At 41.7% G+C, this 13,469-nt stretch overlaps 1 long non-coding RNA gene across 1 annotated transcript in view; it reads right to left on the reverse strand.

Moving 5' to 3' along the window:
• Positions 1–1,779: 1,779 nt before the first annotated feature.
• Positions 1,780–13,469, reverse strand: part of LOC308185304 — an 83,507-nt gene continuing 71,817 nt past the window's right edge. Inside the window, exons 4-5 of the long non-coding RNA XR_013943276.1 lie at positions 9,737–9,963; positions 1,780–1,914 (exon numbers count right to left, since the gene is read on the reverse strand). This is a non-coding gene — a long non-coding RNA (uncharacterized lncRNA). The remainder of the gene's footprint in view (positions 1,915–9,736; positions 9,964–13,469) is intronic.

The following is a 13,469-nucleotide window of genomic DNA, read 5'->3' on the forward strand; positions in this document are numbered from 1 at the left end:
CATCTAATTTGTGCTCCAATTGCAGGCAAACATCTGCTGCACTTGCAAGCTAGTCTTTTGTATATATAACCTAAAAATTTTACATTTTTCATGCTTAAATGTGGATTTGTATATCTATAAAACATGTATAACTATATAAATACTGTACACAATACATTTTATCAATATCTTATGAATATAAATATAGGTAATATTGATATAATGAATATACTTATAAATGTATTCACATATTATATATATACTTTATATATATAAATATATTTTCCATTCTTGTTTTGTGAAGCAGTTGAAGATTTGATCCACAACTGTACGAAATTATCCTTTAATAACTTTCATCTGTATAAAGGCTGCTTGCATAGTCATTTTGGTATGGGTAAGTAACTCATTGCTTTTTTAAGCACTTTGGAACGTCTTGAGTCTGACAGGCTCAATATAAAACCAAATTCAATTCAATTTAATTTTTAATATATCTGTGATATAAATCCCTGTGAGGTCCTATTATAATTCTTCCCTCCAGCATAAATACTTCCTCCTCCTTAATAAAGTTTGCAGCTGTGTTACAAAGTCACAGATTTTAAATACTGTCTCATGATACAGTTTTAAAATCTCTTGGGTGACTGATTGTCCCTCTCTCCCAGTTGCAAAGCTGACATTATAAACGCTGACATTTCAGTGATAGATGAATCTGTACAGATCAAAACACAAGTATGGGGCATTTCCAGTTAGCCTGCTAAATCCCAATAAAAGATTTTCTATATCTGGAGGCATAGATATGAATAAGTAGACTTTTAGCTCAGGGAGTTGTGTTAAAGAGGGAATTTCACACAGGGAGAAACCTACACTTTGCTGAAAACTGAGGACTGGTCCCATTTCCTGTGCTTTCAACAATCTCCTGTTTCATTCTTTTTACTAATTATCAGGTAAATTTGCTGTTTGAATGCAAAGTTTTCTTCATCAGGGGTTATATGTCAGATAAGTAACATCTTATATACTAAGGAATTCCAGCTCTACTGCAGTAAGAACTCAAACTAAATGAGGGCCGCTACCTTCATTCTGTGAATGCTGTTAATCTAGCTTCATACATAAACACAAACATTCACTTACAAAGTTTAGTGCTTTAAGGTCTTTCAAGTGAAAAGTGTCAAGCATTACAACATATTATTAGAAGTATATTTATTTATTTATTTATTTACTTACAGCATCCTTTGAAACAAATCATCCACAGGTATAAATCTGTCACTGAAGTCAATGGAGCTATACTGATTTACGGTCTCTGATGATCCCGCCCTGCAATTTGAAATCACCACTAGGAAAGAATAACTAAGGTGTCTGGGTGAGAATCTATGGAAACGGGTTCTGCAATACTGACAATTGATTGATACTTGGTGAAACTCAGGTAGACTTTACAAAAGGCGAAGAACACCTATACTTAGAAACTAATTCTGTTGAAATAAATGGAAAAGACCACTTGACTTTAAACAACATGTAGGGAGGGGTAGGATATTATTCTGCATTAATTAGTTAATTCATTAATTTATGACTGATTTATGGTTTTTGGCTGAGATCAGCAGAAGGACTGTTAAAAGACTAAAGCAGAGATATTTCACTATATTTTTCTCTATACAGTGAAACACTAAGTATCTCAGGAAATTTCACAGCCAGCTTTGTGAAAAGTCATATTAATCTTATAAAAAACATACTTCCCAATTCTCTTCCAAACTTATTTTAAATATTAAGTATTTTCAGAGCCAATTAATTATTACCTTACTTTCTCATCACTGAACAGAAATATCTCTCTTCTGAGTTATGACGTTGTTGTGGTTTAACCCGACTGGCAGCTAAACACCACACAGCCGTTCGCTCACCCTCCCCCCTCCCTCTCTGGGATGGGGGAGAGAAACGGGAAAGTGAAGCCTGTGAGTTGAGATAAAGACAGTTTATTAAGACATGAAAATAATAATAACAATAATAATAATAGTGATAATGATAATAGTATTAATAATAATAATGTGTATGAAACAAGTGATGCACAATGCAATTGCTCACCACCCGCTGACCGATGCCCAGCCTATCCCCGAGCAGCCGGCCCCCCACCCCGGCCAGCCACCCCTATATATTGTTTAGCATGACGTCAGATGGTATGGAATACCCCTTTGGCCAGTTTGGGTCAGCTGTCCTGGGTCTGTCCCCTCCCAGCTCCTGCTGCACCCCCAGCCTGCTCGCTGGCAGGACAGAGCGAGAAGCTGAAAAGTCCTTGGCCTGGTGTAAACACTGCTCTGCAACAATTAAAACATCAGCATGTTATCAGCGCTCTTCTCATCCTAATCCAAAACATAGCACCCTACCAGCTACTAGGAGGAAAATTAACTCTGTCCTAACTGGAACCAGGACAGACATAAATAAAGAAATTATCTCATAATTTTATCTACAACATACAAATCATTAAGGGGCATTGCCTAGAGTTGAAGACTAACAAAAGGTAATTTTCATGAAATGCAAAAAGGTTTTATGAGTCTCTGAACTTTAAAAGGTTGCTCTTTTATTTGAATGTTTTAAGTATCTTAAGACATTGTTTTAAAGACTTGAGTATCTCCTATTACAGAAAAGATTAAGTAACAGTATTGATGTTGAGTCTATCTTGAATTACATCAGCAGTATAACTGTCAAAAGAAATATTTTATGTATGCAAGATATTTTCTATCAAGCACATCAACCTATCCCATTCATGCAATAGTAAGTCTGAATAAAATAACTATATCCAGATGGTTGCATTACTTACAATCATAGAATAATTTAGATTGGAAAAAAACCTCTAAGATTAAGGCCAACCATTAACCTAGCACTGCCAAGTCTACCATTAAACCATGTCCCTAATCACCACATCTACATGTCATTTAAATACCTCTATGGAAGTATGTAATATACTTCCATGCCTTTTTAATACCTCTATGGTGACCCAACTACTTCCCTCGGTAGCCAGTTCCAATGCCTCACAACCCTTTCACTCCTTTCAGTGAATACATTTTTTCCTAGCATCCACCCTAAACATCCCCAGGTGCAACTTGAGGCCATATCCTCTTGTTCTATCGCTTCTTGTCTGGGAGAAGAGAGCAACCCCCACCTCCCCTGTAACCTCCTCCGAGGTAGCTGTAGAGAGTGATAAAGTCTCCTTTGAGCCTCCATTTTTTTTCTAGGCTAAAAATGTAGCGGCTCCCTCAGCTACTCCTCATAGAGACTTGTTCTCTAGACCCTTCAACAGCTTTGTTGTCCTTCACTGGACACGCTTGAGCACCTCAATGTCCTTCTTGAAGTGTGGGGCTCAAAACTGAACACAGCACTCAAGGTGTGGCCTCACCAGAGCCAAGCACAGGGGGACAATCACATCCCTAGTCCTGCTGGCCATGCTATTTCTGATACAAGCCAGAATGCTGTTGCTCTTCTTGGCCACCTGAGCACACTGCTGGCTAATACTCAGACGGCTATCAATCAATACCCTATGGTGGTTTTACTCAGTACAGCAGCCAAGCTCCACCACAACTGCTCTGTCACTCCCCCTCCTCAAAGTGAAAGGAGGAGAAAATATGATGTAAAGGGCTCAAGGTTTGAGCGAAAGATGGGGTGATCGCTCAACAATTATTGTGACAGGCAAAACAGACTCAGAGTAGGGAGATAGCAAAATTTGCTGCCTATTACTAACAATTTCGAGAAGTGAGAAACAAAGGAAAAAAAGACAAAAACACCTTCCCCCCAATCCACTTTCTTCCACCTACTCCCCCCGAGCAGCAGCAGGGGAACGGGGAATAGGGGCTGTGGTCAGTCGCTGAGGCTTCGTCTCCGCTGGTCCTTAACGGTCACTCTCTGCCCCTGCTCCACGTGGGGTCCGTCCCACAGGGTGCCGTCCTTCCCGAACTGAGCCTGCGGGGGCTGCCCACAGGCAGCAGCTCTTCAAGAACTGCTCCCACATGGCTCCGTACCACGGGGTCCATCCATCCCCCAGGAGCAAACTGCTCCAGCACGGGTCCCCCCCAGGTGGGCAGCAGCTCCCCCACGCCTCCTGCTCCTGGTTTGTCCCCTCTCCACAGGCTACAGGTCTGGACTGGAATCTGCTCCAGTTGGGGTTCTCCACAGGCTGCAGCCTCCTCCAGGCCACATCCACCTGCTCCACCATGGTCTCCTCCATGGGCTGCAGCATGCAAACCTGCTCCATGTGGGACCCATGCAGGGGGACAGCCTGCTCCACCAGGGGCCTCTCCACCGGCTGCAGGGGAACTTCTCCTGTGTGCCTGGAGCACCTCCTGCCCTCCTGCTACACTAACCTTAGGGTCTGCAGGGCTGGTTCTCAGGTTCTCCTTCTCTCCCAGCAGCAGTTTTTTTTTTTTAATTTTTTTTTTTTTTCCTTTCTTAAATACATTGTTACAGAGGTGCAAACAACATTGCTTATTGGCTTGGCTCTGGCCAGTGGCATGGCGCTTATCTACCATGGGGCACCTTCTGGATTCTTCTCACAGAAGCCACGCCCTCTGCCCTCCGGCTACCAAAACCATGGCACATAAGCCCACTACAATACCCCCAGGTCCTTTTCTGAGGGGCAGTTTTTCAGTCACTCTTTCCTGAGCCTGTACCACTGCATGGGGTTGTTGTGCCCCAAGTGCAGGACCTGGCAGTTGATGTTGTTGAACCTCATACAGTTGGCTTTGGCCCATCAGTCTAGCCTGTCCAGATCCCTCTGCAGACCCCTTCTATGCTTGAGCAGATCAGCACTCCCACCCAACTTGTCATCTGTGAACTTACTAGGGGTGCACTTGATCCTCCTTGTCCACATCATTTATTGAGATTAGAAGAGAAGTGACCCCAGTATTGAGCACTGGGGGACACCACTTGTGATCAGCCTCCAGCTTGATCTAACTCGATTCACCACAACTCTGTGGGCCTGGCCACCCAGCTTTATTTTTTTAACCAGCAAAGTGTACGCTCATCCAACAACAAGTAGCCAGTCGCTCCAGAATGCTGTGGAGAACTGTGTCAAAAGTTTTATAAAATTCTAGGTAGACAACATCTGTAGCCTTTCCCTCATCTATTACGAGGGCTACCTTGTCATAGATGGCAATCAATTTAGTCAAGCAGGACTAGTCTTTCCTAAACCCATGGTTACTGGGACTGATCACCTGGTTGCCCTGTAAATGCTGCTTGATGGCACTCAAGATGATCTCCTCCATGAGCTTCCCTGGCACCAAAGTCAGACTGACAGGCCTGTAGTTCCTTGGGTCCTACTTCTAGACCTTGTAGATGGGCATCAACTTTGTTTGCTGCCAGTCCACTTTCACCAGCTCCCTCAGTACTCTTGGTGGATCCCATCTGGCCCCATAGACTGGTGTTAGGCAAAAGAAGGAAAGGCACAGACAGTGGAAACAGGGTCACGTGCCCTGGGAAGAGTACAGAAATGTTGTCCAGATGTGCAGGGATGAGATCAGGAAAGCCAAGGCAATGACAGAACTAAGCTTGGCAAGGGATGCAAAGGAAAACAAGAATGAGTTCTACAGGTACATTGGCCACAAAAGAAAGACTAGGGAGAGTGTATTGCCTCTGACAAATGAAGATGGAGAACTGGTAATGACAGACATGGAGAAGGCAGAAGTACTTTGTACTTCTTTGTCTTGGTCTTCACTGGTGGTCAGGCTTCTCACATCTCTTGGGTACCTGAACCTCTAGGCAGGGGCTGGGGAGCAGAGTCCCTCCCACTAGTAAGCAAAGAGCAGGTTCAGGACCTTCTGACGCAACTTAACAACTACAAGTCTATGTGCCCTGATGCCATGCATCCCAGGGCCCTAAGGGAATTGGCTGATGTAGTCACCAAGCCATGCTCCATTATATTTGAAAAAATCATGGCAGTCAGGTGAAGTCCCTAGTGAGTGAAAAAAGGGAAACATCACTCCCATTTTTAAAAAGGGTAGAAAGGAAGACCCATGGAACTATAGACTGGTGAGCCTCACTTCTATGCCTGGAAAGATCATGGAATGAATCCCCCTGGAGGCAATACTAAGGCACATGCAGGACAAGGAGGTGATCCGGAACAGTCAGCATGGCTTCACCAAGGGTAAATCATGCCTGACCAATCTGGTGGCCTTCTATGAAGGAGTGACTGCATCAGTTGACAAGGGAAGACTGACCAATGTCTTCTACCTGGCCTTCTGTAAGACCTTTTATACAGTCGCACTTCATATCCTAATCTCTAAATTGGAAAGATATGGATTTGAAGGGTGGACCATTCAGTGGCTAAGAAACTGGATTGATGGCTGTACACAGAGCATAGTGGTCAGTGTTTCTATGTCCAAATGGAGGCTGGTGATGAGTGGTATCCCTCAGGGGTCTTACTTTGAACTGGTGCTGTTCAATATCTTCATCAGTGACACAGACAATGGGATTGAGTGCACCCTCAGCAAGTTTGCAGATGATATAAAGCTTTGTGGTGCAGTTGATACAACAGAAGGAAAAGATGCCATTCAAAGGAACCTGGACAGGCTGGAGAAATGGGTCCATGTGAAACGCATGAGTTTCAAGAAGTCCAAGGGCTAGATGTTGCACTTGGGCCAGGGCAATCCCAGACAAAAGTACAGACTGGGAGAAGAACTCATTCAGAGCAGCCCTGCAGAGAATGACTGGAGGTTCTGGTGGATGAAAGGCATGAGCCAGCAGTGTGTACTTGCAGCCCAGAAGGCCAACTGCGTCCTGGGCTATATCAGCAGAGGAGTGGGCAGCAGGTTAAGGGAGGTGATTGTCCCCTTCTACTCTGCCCTTGTGAGGTCCACTTGGAGTACTGTGTCCAGGTCTGGGGCTCCCCAGCACAAGAAAGATGTCGACCTGTTAAAGGGAGTCCAGAGGAGGGCTACAAAGATGATCAGAGGGCTGGAGCACCTCTCCTGTGAAAACACAGAGAGAGCTGGGGATGTTCAGCCTGAAGAAGAGAAGGCTCTCGGAAGACCTCATTGCAGCATTTCAGTACTTAAAGGTGTCTTATAAAAAAGATGGAAAAGGTCTTTTTACTCAGGTAGATAATGATAAGACAAGGGGGAATGGTCTTAAACTAAAAGAGGATAGATTTAGTCTAGACATTAGGAGAAAATTCTTCACTGTAAGGGTAGTGAGGCACTGGTACAGGTTGCCCAGAGAAGCCTTGAATGCACCATCGCTGGAGGTGTTCAAGGCCAGGCCTGATTGGGCCTTGACCTACCTGATCTAGTGGGTAGCATCCCTGTCCATGGCAGGGGGGTTGGAGTTGGATGATCTTTAAGGTCCCTTCCAAACCCAAGCCATTCTATGATTCTATGATTAATTTGATTTCAGAACATAAAGGTATACTCATACAGAGTAAATGGCTTTCTCCATTGATGAAGCACACTGTAACAAGTTGTTATTACCATTAATATTTGGTATACAGATTAATGTTTTGTTTCATGTTCATCTATTCTGCTTCATAAAAGAGATACTTGAAAACAGTGCTATGAAATGTATATAAAAATAAAAGAAAATATTCATTAGCTAGTGTATTTTTTTGCCATTTTCACACAGAAAATTCTCTTTAAAATAAGAGTTCCTAAACTTCTATTCTGCCTCTGAAAACAAACAAATAAACAAAGAAAAACACAAAAGAAACTTGAAGTTAACCAAAGTGAAGGGTTGCTATGTGTTTTTTTTCTTAATCATCATAGGAAAATAAACAAACAAAAAAACAGAGGGCTGTACATGTTACCCTAAATGTAATTTTCTTTTCAAATAAGCCTGATTGCTTGAATGACATGTAAGATAACAACCAGTCCAAGTATATTATCATTCCAAATTCCTTAAAACTATGATGATTTTAACTTAATATTTAAATATAAGAATATGCTGAGATATAATTATATCTTTGCATAAACTAATGGTAAAAGTAACCTCCACACTGCCTGTGAATTTATACTTAGCATTTTGGCCTCAAGGAAGTTATGGGATTTATAAATCTCAGGCTTACATGTCTCTGAGGGGGGCTATCTTCCTGACTAAGAATCTAATGGTTTGTTTCAGTGAACATCAGTTTATTTTTCCTCATCATAAATATTGACTTTGTCTTCCCCTTGTTCTGCATTAATGTATTCCATCAATAAATAATGATATGCATCTCTACATCTACTTATTACAATAGTTATCCTAGTACCATAATAATCAGAAGTCTTTTTAATCAGGATAGAAAACAACATGATTATAGTTTTCATAGGGCAATAAAAGGTCCTTTTTATTTCCTACTCTACAATGACTGCTGGTTCAATCTTTTTTGGCATAAGGTATGCAATGAAAAGGGGCAAACCTTTTCTGCAGTTCTTAGTTTTAAACTCCTCAGGACTGCTCTGGGCTACCCTATAGGTTTTAACTCTACAAAGATGAAGTCAGAGGAAAATATGAGGAAAAGATTTATGTCCATTCCTTGCAGTTTATAATGGCTCACATTTTATTTATTTATTTATAGAACACAGTATCATTATTTCAATCATGCTGTAATATAGGTATGGAGATTGGAAGAAAGCCACCCTGAAATAAATTTCAGAAATAAAATTCAGTTGTGCAATTCAGTGATCATGTGACACATGGATCAGAAGGAAACAACAGTGTAGAGAAAGCACAGGGGTTTTCAGGTCCCTGTTAATTAATGGTACGTGCAGTGTGGCTACAATGGTTTTAGACAGTAATTTGAGTTTTCAGTTATGCATGCTACCTGATACTAGAAAATAAACTGGAACGAAAAACACCACCTCACTGAAAGGAAGTAGAATGGGATTGAAAAGATACAGACAGTTACTAGGCATGCTTAAATGGTTTCATTTTCAGGAGCATATAATTTAAGAGAATGGATCGTCTGTAAAATACACAGTGTAATGTTACTGATGTGGAAAAATAAACACTGTAGCCCAAATCACAACAAAAGTACCTAATGAAATAGATGTCATCATAAATAATGTAAGTTTAAGAACATCTTTTTCTGTTGAACCAGATAGATATAAAAGGAAAGCTAAACTTGAAATAGTGATTGTTTTGCTTTAAAGGATAGTCAGGAAAAATACTAAAAATTTATCTTCTTTTAATTATTCAGTATTCAGAAATAGATACTTTGTCTGTATTTGGTATTCTACTGCATCTATATGATTGCTTTCCATATCCTGCTCAAACACATAGAAAGCTCTTCTTCTGGCCTGTAAGATCAGTTTGAAGGATGGAATTCCAGGTCAGATTTTTAAGACGTAATCATGTCAGTCTCCAGTGATATGCTGCTGTTCCAGTTCAAATCCAACCAGTGAGTTTAGGTATACATATGGTCTAATTGCAGGAGAATTCTAGTTCCTGTGGAGATTTTGTTCAAAGTATGGCTGCCAATTGCACCCGGCAGAAATGCAGGCTTCTCAGAAAACTCTGCAGTGTATATCAGTGACTGGGAAGTTTACATGTGTCACTGTCACCTCTGTATCTAAATAAATAATAATAAAGAAATAAAGAAAAAACTCACTAACAGTAATTTTAACTTTAACAAAGAAGAAAAGGGACACAAAGAGAACAACACTTATTCATACAAATGGTTGGTTTAACACACACTGAATAAATTGATGCATAAATTGGCTACGATAAATGCTTGTGTTAAATGTGGTTATTTATTATGTGTTCCATTACATAAATTGGTTGCAGAATTATAACAAATGTTCTTTATTAATCTTACCTTCCCTGTGGCTGGAGAATGACTTGAGGCAATTATCTTCAGTGTGGAACTCAATTCCATTATTGTTGATGGGCAGAAGAGGCCAGGCAGCCTTCTAATATTGCACATACAGCTCAAATCCTCCTGCTTCTGCTTTTTAGCAACCTGCATCTCACCTTGGCTTTCAGTGTTGAAATGATATACCACTGCATCTCTTTCCAGCACTATTGCCTTTTGTTCAGGAATTCCTGAGAATGGAGTTTTAAGGTGTAAGAAATAAGTGGAAATAACTTGATAAAGATTATTTTTATGATATATAAATTATGTGACAAAAAAATTTTTGCTAGATCTCAGAATTTTCACCACTCACTGGCTTTACTTTCAGAAGTATTTTGCATTGTTGTTTCATTCTAAATTTTCCCTATAAAAATCCTGCACTGGAAGAAATCTGGACTGGAGGAGTGGGGTGTTGCGTGCTTTAGAAAAAATAAAATAAAATGAAATAAAATGAAATAAAATAAAATAAAATGGTAAATAAAATAAAATAAAATAAAATAAAATAAAATAAAATAAAATAAAATAAAATAAAATAAAAAGCCCTTCCCCCTTCAATTCTTATTTGCACTAGTTACTGAAGAACTAAAGTAAGATGAAAATGCTATTCTAGTTTAATAGACAGTGTAAATACAGTGGCTGAAGATTTAATAGTCCTGCTTCTGACCTGCACCAGGGTGACAGAGTGCAATTCCACTGGCAAGTATGAAGGAATTTTCAATTCCTGTTTTATGATAAGATAATATGGTTCTGCAACTATAACATATCCTAGAAGGGTGAGACTACGACCGTCTTATGCTCTGTCCTCATTTCACAAGTATAATGAAGATGAAAGTTCTTCTGGGGAGATGCTAGCATGAGCCCCCCTGCATCCTCCTTCCCATTTTCTCTGAAGAACTCATTAGAGCAAGTTCCTTGAGCACTGCTGTCAGCTCAAAAACGGGACCACTTGACTGGTTTGCTCCTCCATCTACAGCTTTCTCTATTTTTCTGAGGTGAACAGGGTGGAATGGCTGTGAGGGCAGATTAACTGTGTGATTGCTAGAGGAGAAGGTGTTTTGGGAAGAGCAATAAGAAGCGAAGAAAGAAAAAGTGTAACTGAAAACAAATGATCCCTTGATACATATTTTAAATGCTCTTTCTAATATTGTTATTATCCTTTTTGAGGTATGTAGCTTTCCAGATCAAACATTATATAACCTCTGCACTGTGTTCTGCAGTGGTCTCCTGCTACTACCTGCTTCCAGATGCCAGCCTGAGAGAGATACCAAAAGGATGCTCCAGAGCATTGCTCACATCAGTGCAGGTAGCACAGCCAGGGACTACACGGCACATTCCACAGCTGGAAACTGAGCCTGTGCACAGGTGGCACAGCATTTAGGAAAGCTATCCACATTGTGGCCTCAAGGAAAGTAACAGGGAATGCTTCCACAGCATCAGGATGTAAGAACAGCAGTGCTTTGCACTTCTACCCTGCTGATGACTGGCTTGTTTCATTGTGAATTTAAAAATCAGACATCCTTTGACATAGAAGAAATAATGTGAGAAAAGCAATGAAATCCACACATCGCCTTAAAGCTGAGTAGATTTCACTTTCAGGGGATACGAAATCCCCAATATGTGACTAGAAATCTCAACAGACACTTCATACTTGCTTTTCTTAGATGTATTTCTGTTATATATTATTCTAGGGGGGTGGGAAAGGGGAGGAAGGAAATTTTAGAGACCTGAATGCTAAGAAGTTTAATGTTAGAGTAGGCAGCCTCGTATATTCTGACTCATTTCGTGTTTTTCTGCTCATAAGAGTCACTGAAAATTAACAATTAAACTTGCCCTACATTGCATTGTTTTTGAAAACAATTGCATTTTTTTGGAGAGTAATGCCACATGACTTTCACCTTTTGGCTTAACAAAGGGCCAGGAGTTTGTGATAGAAGCCCTCAAATACATAGGCTAGTAGTTGACGGAGTCACTGTGTTCCCACACTTTTATTGCAAGGAAGCAACACAGGAACTTTAGTGTCAAAAATAACCATGAATATCATCCAACCACTTTACTATATTAGTGCATCTGCTAGTTCCAGATGTCTGCAATTAATATCCTGAAATCCTGAGTAAATTACCAGATCAGCTACCTTATGGTTATTTCGCCAGACATACACAATGGCATTTGTATTTTACGTAGTTGTAAACCTGCAGCATTTGATAAAAGATCAATAAAGGCGTAAATGTCAGCAAATGGAAAGAACTGAGCAGAAACCAGAAGATTTTTACAGATTCAAAGCAATGAGACATTTACATGAATCTTTTACCTAAGAGACATGAGAGATGGAAATGGAAGAGGTAAATACATGGGAGTGGCAAATACAATGGACAAGCTGTTTCAGGAGTCATCAGTTGTTATATGTCTCTTCTATGCATCCCCCACCCCATTCCTCCCCGTCACTCTCCCAGTCTCATTTGGAGCACATTTTTCTTGGACTAAAATAGTTTCTGCAAGAATCTTGCTTTGGACCATGCATATTCCCCAGGAGAATTACCACTGCATTTTCATTTTGTATGTCAGTAAGGGAAAAAGAATACTAGGAATGTGAAAGAGGTGAAATGACAGGTACAAAACATATAATTTCATGTAACCATTCTCCATCATTACAATGCCTTAAAATTCATTACTTGAGAAACTGAATATTAGCAAAAGAGCAGTGCTGAAATACACCTACACAATACCTCTAAACACTCATGCTTGGGCTTTCAAACACTCCTGTATTGGGTTTGTGTCGTAAGGTTTTGGTAGTGGGGGACTGCAGGTGTAACCTGTGTGAGAAGAATCCAGAAGCTGCCCCATGGCAGAAAACAGCCAGTTTCAGCCAGCTCCAAAGGGACTTGCTGCTGGCCAGAGCCAAGCCAATAAGTAAGGTTGTTTATGCCTCTGTAAGAGCAGACTTAAGAAAGGGGAAAAAAATGATAGGCAATAGCAGCTGGGAGAGTGAGGAGTGAGAACCAGCCCTGCAGCCCCCAAGCTCAGTGCAGCAGGAGGGCAGGAGGTGCTCCAGGCACGCAGCAACAGCTCTCCTGTGGCCTGTGGAGAGGTCCGTGGTGGAGCAGGCTGTCCCCCTGCAGCCCATGGGTCCCACATGGAGCAGATCTCCACGCTGCAGCCCCCCCCTGGAGGAGCCCCCGGTGGAGCAGGTGGATGTGGCCTGGGGGAGGCTGCGGCCCCCTGAGAGCCCCCGCAGGAGCAGGCCCCAGGCTGGAGCTGCAGCCCATGGAGAGGAGCCCACGCAGGAGCAGGGGGTCTGGAGGAGCTGCTGCCCACCCATGGGGGACCTGTGCTGGAGCAGTGTGCTCCTGGGGGATGGATGGACCCCATGGTATGGAGCCATGTGGGAGCATGCCTGTGGGCAGCCCCCGCAGGCTCAGTTCGGGAAGGACGGCATCCCGTGGGACGGACCCCACGTGGAGCAGGGGCAGAGAGTGACCGTGAGGGAGCAGCGGAGACAAAGTGCTATAGACTGACCACAGCCCCCATTTCCTGTTCCCCTACACTGCTTAGAGGGGAGGAGGTAGAACAGGGTGGATGGGAGGAAGGTGGTTTTTTTTGTTGTTTGTATGTTTGATTGTTTCTCACTTCTCTAGCTTGTTAGTAATAGGTAATCAATTTCTCTAATCTCCCTGCACTGAGTCTGTTTTGTTCATGAGTA

Source organism: Anser brachyrhynchus (genome assembly GCF_964034855.1).
Source record: "Anser brachyrhynchus genome assembly, chromosome: Z".
Taxonomy (NCBI): Eukaryota; Metazoa; Chordata; class Aves; order Anseriformes; family Anatidae; genus Anser; species Anser brachyrhynchus.